Below are 10,519 nucleotides of genomic sequence, written 5' to 3' on the forward strand. Positions count from 1 at the left end.
TGATCAAATTTTCGAAACCCACGAAGTTTGTTTCCCAATAGGGTCCAGCACTTCAATTTTTTTTTAATATAATTTCCATGTGAGTATATATCTGAAGTTCTTGTCACTTTTCAAAAATAACCTAAGGCAATCTTGTCCGTGAACACAATGTTCAAACAAGTAACTTCGGTTACAAATACTCACCTTATGTTTAGGATGATACGTAACGAAATTCACAAACCACCATATTAAGCCTATAAAAGAAGCCCTTCGATACTTATCTATAAGTATTCGATTGTATGTCACGGGAAAATACGAAAGCAGTTGATTACCTCTCTTGGTAATTAATGAAGTAACCTTTGCCCGGGGTTTTACTACTTTGTGTCAATAAATTTTGACATCACAAAATCCCCCCAAAAAAAATTAACTTGCTTCTTATCTTATTTCTTTGAATCACATGCACTCACGAAACCCTTGAGGTTCTAAGTAATACCAACTTAGGCTGAAGATTTTGCAAGACTGGTAAATGACTTCTTTTAAAATCCCATGAACAAAAGAGCCCAACGTCGATACTGAAGGGTCTTCTTTCACATAACTGTACTCACGATCAATTTCCAGTAACCGTTGGCCCTAGTTTCAAGGCACTTTATGGGGCATGATGATTACAATGGCTATTGATTGCACGTTTCCAGGAACACGTAGGCTACTCTATTTTTGGAAACGGTTCATCTTTGAGATTAACATATAAAAGGGATAATCTTTTATGAGAATCATTATGCGATTCAAAATTCTTAGACGAACAAAAAGCCCTAATCTTTCTTTCAAGATATTTCTCAGATTAATAATGGTTGCTACTGAATAAAACACAGAAGAAGTTATTTCACAGTACCTCATGAAGATTCAAAGAACAAATTTCCAAGTTGATCCCAATGTATCATCTTACCCAGAAGAATTGAAGATGTTGATCGTTGCACTGAAACGATCAGCATTGTCAACTGCTATGTTCAGTTCATTCCTAGTTCCTATGACTTGGTTGTCAATGGCGGCATCAACTGCGTCATACAACTATGAAACATATGTGATAACCTTCAACTTGGTGAATAACAAGAGGGTTCGTCTTACCAAGAACATGTTCATCGACTTCTTGAACATTCCTCATAACCCACCGTTCCTTAAGCCAACCAACTCATAGATTATCTTCATGTTCAATCAGATGGGACATCAACCCACTCTTGAAAACATAAGTGATTTCAGGAAATCAAGCTTACCATGTATTTGGAACTTCTTGTTTGGAATTGACCGGAAGGAGTGTCGGTCTAGACAGGGGAAGAATGGAGGTTTATGCAATGGTTATGGGACTTTACTATGATCGAAGTGTCTATTATGGAACTCAGCTTTGGAAGGAGTTCAACAAAAGCTTAGAAAACACCATTGTTGATAAGGGGATTTCTTGTGCAAGGTACTGGAGTTTGATTTTGGAAAAGTTATATGCGAAAGAAGGAATTCAAGTTCCTAAAGAAGGAGATGTCGCATAATTTTCTTTGTACCAATTTCCAAAAGATGTTGAAGATAATGTGAATATCATCACAAGTGTTGCAAGAATTCCTGATGCAATGCTTCGCAAAGTGTCCTCTACTCACAAGGTGTTAGTTCGATACATGAAGACTTTTGATCCTAATGTGCGAACTGGAGTGCTACTTGAAGTCAGTGGTGAGTCATCCAAGAAGAAGAAGAAGACTCAAAAGGAGGAAAAACGTGAATCTCCAAAAGTATCAAAGGCTGAAGAGGTTGAGAAAGTTGAGTCTTCTACCAAACCTACGAAGGAGATCATACCGACTAAGTCAGGGGTCTTAAAGAAGTTCGCAAGTTGTCACATAAGAAGACTGCCTCTCCTACTATTCGCAAAACTGAAGTGGGTAGTAAGGGGGCTATGTCTAGATAAATTCCGGCTCCAATTTCTCCTATGTCAAAGAAAAGAAAAGCTTAAGATGTTGCGAAGCACATCACTAAGAAGCTGTACAAAAAAAAGGAAGATGATTATTCGCAATGAGTCATCAGATGATGAAGTGGTTCCTGAGACTCCACCTATTTCAACTTCATCAATGGTAAACATTTCTCTTCCCACTACTTCACAAAATTCCACTACAACAACCATTACACTCGAAGTAGTCTCTACCAAATCAGTTTATGAGGAGGTACCTACTTCTGATATGGTTGTTAACGTATCTGATATGGGGGCACCTATCACGAGTGTCGAAACTACAATGCCGATCATTTTATCTACTTCATTACCCATGTCATCTGAGAACTTATCTACTTCATCACCACCATTTATTCTCCCGCATACAAATATAACAACATCATCAATCTTTGATCATCCTTTACAAAATCCCTTCACTACATTGTTTCCATCACAATCACCTGAAACACCACAACCTATACCTTCGCAAGCTCAGTCTGATGAAGAAACCGAAGGAGGAGGTTTTGGAGGAACACTTGAAGCGTTACACTTTGATTCAGAGTAGGAGGAAATCCCTGATCATATGCTTATGTCAGGTAAGCAATTTAAGATCTTGAATCGAAAGTTGAATGCAATCCTTCAATCACAAGCTGATTCTGGTTCAAAGTCTTCTGTATCGGGTTTGGAGGTTGAAACAATGATCAAAGCTGCATAGAAAGCAATAGCTGCGAAAGTTCATGATTCTGATAAGAATAATGAGCTTCGCATTCAAGCTCAAGGGAAATCCTTTGATGGTGTTGTAAAAGATCTGACAATTGTTACAAAAGAAAGACATGTTCTTGTCACACAAGATGTGAAGAAGGTCAGGGAAGACGTCAACTTCAAGGTTGAGGAGTTAAAGAAGGAGATTGCAAAATAGCTTCAAGATCATAATTCGCAAAACTTGGAAATGCAAAAACGTGTTGATGTTGTTGCTCAAGCACTTACCAAGATTGTTACTGATTATCAGTCACCTGCTCTAATTATCGAAGCCAAGCACCAACAAGATAAGGAGGAGTTCGAAAAACTAATTTAGTTGGTGACTGGATTAAAAAGTTGTGTTTCGAAGCCTTCTCAACAATCAATTCTTACTCCGGAATTCTTAACGCTTAAAGTCAATAATTTGGAGCAAGCTATTTAGAAGGCATTGGCCCCAATCACAAATTTTACTTTCGTTTTGCCGAAGAATGCCCCACCTACTTTCACAGGGGTGCAAGGGGGAGAAAGAAAAGGAACTAAAGGGGATGATGCGAAAACCGTTGGAAAGCTACATTCAACTCAGCTTAAAATAACTTTGCTTGTACTCACGAAACCAATTCCTTCAACAATAGTAACAACAAAGCCATTTACAAAGCCAATTCCTAAGGGAATTATAATTGGTTCAACAGAAGGAGGGAGTTCGAGTGCGAAACCTCAAACAGTGAATACTAGAAAAGGTAAAGAGGTGGCTTATGAAAAGTCGAAAGAAGAAAAGAAAGCAGAGGCGGAAGCTAAAATGGAAAAACAAAGACATATTCAGAGCATTCTAAGGCAAAGAGCAAATGATCCACCAACTTTGAACAAGGGTGATCCTGCGAAGTTGTACTCATTCGAAACCATCGAATCCAAAGTCTTGGGAAATCACTTGTACGATTTTGAGAAATAGCCTTGAAGAAGTTATGATGTTGCGAATTCAGACAGATGCCAACTTGACTTTCCGATAAACCAAATGATGTTTATCACAGCGCAGTACAAGATCAGTGAAAATTTTGAAAATGCTGATGAATACACCTACATGAAGATCAGATTTCATGCTGTACTTGCGAAGGATCAAGAGGAAGTTTGGTCTCTGATGAAGATAAAGAAAGTGCTAACTATCAAGAAGGATGAAATGTTCGAGAACATGCTTCAAAATTTTCCATACTTCGTTGTCCGAGCAGATAAGAAGCCTTTCGATTTTACCATCGCTGACTTTCCCTTAATGAATCTAAATGATCTCATTCAAGTAGCTCTTATCCTGAAAGACATGGAAGAAAAAAAGCTTAAAGGATATGATACGGATGTGTTCAGATTTGGTTTCGCACATATCAAGATATTCATAGATAACTACTATGATTGCTTGGCGTTAACTGATGACGAACTCGCATCGGGCCTTGGAAGAAAAGTCACAGTTCCTTGGGAATCAATATTGCCTCAAATAGAATTGAAGAAGTATGCAGACGGGGAAATATGCCTTAAACCTTTTGGCATGGTTTTCGCAGGCAAAGACACCAAGGGGAAGCCTAAAAGATTTTTGTTTCAAGTCTTAGAGATTGAATGATACACCACTTCACAATATACGAATTTCATTGTTTGTATGAATAATTGCACAAAGAATAATGAAGGAGATAGGAAGGAGCTTAAAAAGATCATCACTTGGTATTCAGAAATCCGAAGAAGAATGCACTCAACTGTTTAGAATCTCACAAACGTAATAGCTTCGACTGTTTACAAAGGGGGATAATGTAGAGTCTATAAATTGCAAAAATCGAAGTGTCTGTTCTTAGTTTCGCATGTTAATTATTTTACCAAGTCTTCATTTGTGCGAAGCGTATTGTTAAGGACTTAGTATATTTTTTATACGCTCAGGTTTCCTATAAATAGGGACTAAGGTTAGAAGTAGAGTAACGATTGATTCAACGAGTGATTCATTAGTCATTCGCATGTTTCTCTACTTAAGTCTGTAATCAGTTTCTTTATCAATATAAGATCTGATTAATATTTACTCCTTGTGTTCATACTTTTCATTCATATAATCATGATTGCTTTCTAAATCTCGATTAAAATTATCTTCAGTCTGTGGTAGGCTTGAAATGGGTCTTCAGAAACAAGTTAGACAAAGAGGGGAATGTCATTTGCAACAAGGCTCGGTTGGTGGTGAAAGGACATTGTCAAGAGGAAGGGATAGATTATGAGGAAACCTTTGTTCCAGTAGCTAGGTTGGAATCAGTTAGAATCTTCTTGGTGTACGCTGCTCATAAAAACTTCGAAGTTTTCCAAATGGACGTCAAATGTGCCTTTTTGAATGGAGAATTAGAAGAAACTGTCTATGTTGAGAAACATCCAATGTTTGTGAATGAAAAATTACCTGATCATTGCTATGTATTGGACAAAGCAGTTTATGGATTAAAGCAGGCACCGACAGCCTGGTATGAAAATTTAACTCGCTTCTTAAAAATGTCAAAATTTAAATAAGGTTCGGTTGACCCAACCTTCTTCCGAAAGAAAGAAGGCGAACATCTTATGATTGTTCAAATTTATGTTAATGATATCATCTTTGGCTCTATGAATCCTACCCTAACAGCTGAATTCAGAAAGTTGATGGAGACTAAATTTGAAATGAGCGCAATGGGTCCAATTAACTTTTTCCTTGGTTTAAATATTAGACAGGGAACAGAAGGTATATTCATCAACCAGGAGGCTTATACAAAGAACTTACTGACGAAATTCGGTATGACGGGTCACTCAAAAGTGAAGGTTCTAATGGCATTTAGCACTAAGTTAACACCATCTCTGGAGAAACTTGTTGTCGACATAACACTATATCGTCAAATGATAGGGTCCCTTATGTATCTAACAGCTAGTAGATCGGATATTATGTTTTCTATTTGTTATTGTGCTAGGTTTAAAGCTAATCCAAGAGAACCTCACATGGTGGCAGTGAAGAATATATTCCATTACCTGAAGCGAACCTCTTCTCTTGAAAGAGCACTACCGGTGGATGCCAATTTCTTAACAGAAAACTTGCTAGCTGGCAGTCCAAGAAGCAAACCTGCGTATCACTATCCATAGCCAAAGCTGAATATATAAGCATCTTACACTTCATAAGTAATATGGATTCAAAGTCAACTGAGAGATTACGGGCTATGTATGAAGAGGATTCCTCTATATTGTGACTCAAAAAGTACAATAAGAATTTGTCACAATCCAGTGCAACACTCAAAAACTAAGCGCATTGCACTTAGATATCATTTCATCAAGGATCATGTAGAAGATGGGAACGTGGAAGTACATTTTGTTAGATCTACTGATCAACTGGCCGACATATTCACTAAGGCATTACCTGAAGCACTTTTTAACAAAATCTTACAAGGCTTGGGTATGATGGAAGTAGAGTCGGTACCGAACCCTCAAATCTCTCACTAAAATTAGACAAGCGAAATGGAGCGAAAGCTCGGTCTATTTCGCCTCCTTAATTTTTGGGAACCGAAATGAACCGAACGCTCAGTCTATTTCGGCTCTAAAATTTTTGGGAACCGAAATGAACCAAACGCTCTGTCTATTTCGGCTCTGAAATTTTTAAGAACCAAAATGAACCGAACGCTCTGTCGATTTTGCTTCACTTAATTGAGATAAGGTTTTGGTTGTATATTGTGTAAATTTCTTCTCTCTCTCTTTAATATGGTTTATGTTTATTTAATTTATCTGCTTTCTGTTTTTTATTCTTTTTCAGAAAACTTCAAAAATCCAAAAGTATTTTCTATTTCTATTTTTATTATTTTTCAGAAAACTCAATCCTTCAAAATATTTTTCGTTTTGTTTGTTCTGTTTGTGTGGTGTGTTTGTTTGTTCTTACTTCAATTAGGTCACAAGCGTACAAGTACAAAATACTTTGGAGTTAAGACAGGTACAATTATTTCTGTAAGAGCTAGTTAAGGGTCCCTAGAAGCCTGCTGCTGCATGTTGACCAAAGCCTCTATGATTTCGAGCAGACCTTAATGATTCGATCTATACCTGTTGTTACTTCCCAATTAGGCTGTTTACATCAACTCAGTCTAGAGCGACCTTACTCTTCTGATATGAATTAAGAGTTTATCTGCTTGGTCGTATTTTTACAGCAGAAGGTACTTTCGGTTCTTTAACTACCTTCTTATATTCTCCATCTACTTTCATTTCATCAATGTAACCCTTGAGACTCTCGGTTCTTACCACTGTGGTTTATGGTTGCAGAAAGTCTGTGTTTGTGATCTTGGATATGCATACCACGTGCTGAGTGAAACCCATAATCCAACTCCAATAATGAATTGATAGTGAATAATTAAATTCAAGAACTTACTGGTTACCCAATGAAATCTTTTTTTGCGTGGTCTTTATGAAATTGTCTAAAACCTAGGCATTTCTTCCCAAAAAGATCCAGTTTTTTTTTGGATTTCTATTACTTCATTTTCACTCCAACTTATACCAAGTACTTCTACCAACGTTCAGTCTTATGTTAAGCCTCGAAGTTCACTTGAAAATAAGCTACCCATAGCCTAACATTTAAAAGAAGCCTTTCGTTGTTTCTCAACAAACACTTGATCGTATTTTTCGGGAAACCACAGAAGCACTTCAAGTCTCTCTTGACTCTGAAGGTAGCGATTCCTTCCCGGGATCTTCTGCTTTCGGTCTTATAATGATACATCACTCACATCCCATATACACTTGCTTTATTTCTTTTTAGATTGTCACTCTATTGCACGAAAATTTTATTTTCACAACTCTAGTTGTTGTTCGTTCAAAGTTTTGTTTAAACATGGGAAATTATGTTTCTTGAAGTCACACTAAATTTCAAACGACGTTTGAGGATAAAGATTTGGGCGCGTGAATTTGAACGGTCTCTATATCCACGCGTGACGACGCTTACCTGGGGATACCCAACCTGTGACATCGCGCTTTTCCAGGTGAGGTTTTAGTGATCACGTCGTTATCATCGTCTACATTCTCTCTCCTTGCAACGGTATATAAAGAGATTTTCCTTTATTTGTCTTTAACCACCAACAAATTCTCTCAACATTACATCGCAAGTATAAACTGTTTATCTTCCTTCTTCGATCTGTTGGAATAGTCTCTAAGGCTGCAACTATATTAGGCAAGTGTTTGACCTGATTGTGCATGGTCCTTTTGGGTTGCCTTCACCATAACAACTTGATAGGATGATTTATTATGAGAGAATAAATATTATTAATATATTATGAGAATAATATAATGAATAATAATATTGTTATTTGATTAATATAAGTCAAAGATTAATTAGTATTAATTTGGTGACTTAAAGAGATTAATTAAATAAGAGGGTATAAATTGTCAATTGTTTGATAGTTACACTTTGTGCTATAAATCCTTCTTGGATAGAGGATGGACGGATTCTAGGGCTTGGGATAGCCTCAAATTCGTCCCAGGCTATCTTAGGTAAGGATTAGGATTGCTTTAAGGAAAGATTATCCAACTAGGGTTTAAGGGTGAAACCCTAGGAGCCTTACAAGTATAAATAGACCCCTAGGGCAAGGGAAATCGACATCTTTGCTAAAGCAAAGAAACCCTGGCCGATTTCTAGCCCCTCTCCTCTCTCTCAAATCATCCTCCTTGCTTGTTGGTGTTTGTAAGCCATTAGAGGAGTGACAATTGTGACTCTAGAGCTCCAAGACAACAAGATCAAAACAAGAGATTTAAAGGTAAACTTCTAGATCTGTTTTGTATTGTTTTTATACCTAATTAGTCATTAGAAGTCTTGGATTCAAAGTATGTTTAGTTAGAGAAAGCTAGATCCAAGCATTCGGGTTTGCATGTGCACATAGGAATGTTCATATGGCCAAAACCCATCAGTGGTATCAGAGCCTAGATTGGTTTCTATTAAATTGTTGCTTGTTTGTTTGAATCCTACCTGCAAAATTCGAATTTTGTGTTTCTGAGTCACGGACTCGGCGAGTCCCATTTTGGACTCGTCGAGTTGGCCTGCCTCGGCGAGTCCCATGGTGCACTCGGCGAGTCCAAGCATCAAGAAGGGCCAGATTCGGGATTTTTTGATATTTATCTTATGGAAACTTGCCTTTATCATATTAGATCAACCCTAATCCGTTTTTTGATATATATGACTATAATCTTGATCTAATTAAAGAGATTTATCAATTAATAAAATATTTAATTTCCTTATGTGATAATTAATTAATTAATTATTTTGATTAAATTGGTAATTATCTTGCAAGAAATCATTAAATAAATCAAATATGGATAATTATGGAATTAATTGTTGGTTGAGATTATTTGTTATTTGATCCTCCATGTTTTAAATGTTTAAAACTTGTCCTCAAGTTTTGAAATTTATGTTTTGTGATTAAAAGCTTTTTAATTTAGAAAATTTAAATTTCAAACCCTAGAATTTTACAAGTTTAAAATACAATCCTATACTAATATAATATTACAAGATTAATATATATATATATATATATATATATATATATATATATATATATATATATATATATATATATATGTATTACTAAAATGCTAGTCTTACCGTTAGTAGGCCTCATTCACGAAGCCGATCTATAAGGTGGGTATAAGGTTGCGGCCTAGAAAATGGCGCTTAATGGGTGTACACTCACACCCACCGCTTGCTTGATCGGTGGATGGTTGTTACTCAAACGGGTAGGATAGGGCAACCTCATCCTCTCATTAAAAGTATAATATGAAATACAAAGTAACTACATGTTTTTTAAAATTCTCAATCTTAGTTACTTTAGGAAAAGTGAATTGGTGCAAACCCATGAAATTACACTTTGCACCCTTGCTAAGAAGTTAGTGGAGCGTGTGTGGTTTACCGGCACACTAATTGGTTCTAAGAAAAGGTGGCAAAGGGTGATTCATTGTTTATCATAGTTTGATGGAGCGTGTGTGGTTTACCGGCACATCGAATTGGTGATCGTTGCAATGAAGGCACCATGTAAATTTGCATGGTAATTTACACCCGCTTTGTGATCCTCGGTATCCCAGTCACAAACAAGAGGGGCATATCGAGATTTAAACATGCCATTGAAATGTTTCAATGAATCTCATCCAAATCTAGGAATTCTCAAATTCATTTAGAACTTAAAATTAGGTTTTCATGGTGGAGAATTAGTGAATCGTCATTCACTTACCTTCATATTGTTTGCATGTTAGATTACGGCATCCCTTTTCTAATATGTAAATATTGTTGTTATATCCTAGCCCTAATTTTCTTATTGGGTGATAATTAGGGATTCATATTCTAATCTATGTTTGTCTTTTGTATTTGTAGATGTTGAACGCGAACAACGCTGCTACAAGTTCTTTCACATTGATGAGCCTTTTTCAAAAGGTCACGTTCGATGGAACGAACTTTAGCGAATGGATAAGATACATTCACACTATTGCTCGCTATGAGGATAAGGAGTATGTCCTCGATGAGAAGCTCGAGAAGATGAACCCTGAAATCGCTACTCCGGCTGAAATGACCGCTTTTGAAACTCACGAGCGAGATGCAACGAAGGTACATTGCATCATAATAGCCACTATGAACTCCGAATTCCAAAAGTTCTTTGAGGACATGTACCCGTATGAGATGCATCAAGACTTATTGGAGAGATACCACCAAAACGCGAGACAAGAGCATTATGAGATTTTCACTAACATGATTTCCGCTAAGATGGGTCATGGAGAGTCTCTTACCGTGCACCTGTAAAAGATGCAAAGGTATGTCGACCGTGTTTGCAAGTTGAATGTTGACTTTGGGGAAGACCTGGCGAT

This window comes from Lactuca sativa, chromosome 3, assembly GCF_002870075.4.
Source record: "Lactuca sativa cultivar Salinas chromosome 3, Lsat_Salinas_v11, whole genome shotgun sequence".
Lineage (NCBI taxonomy): Eukaryota > Viridiplantae > Streptophyta > Magnoliopsida > Asterales > Asteraceae > Lactuca > Lactuca sativa.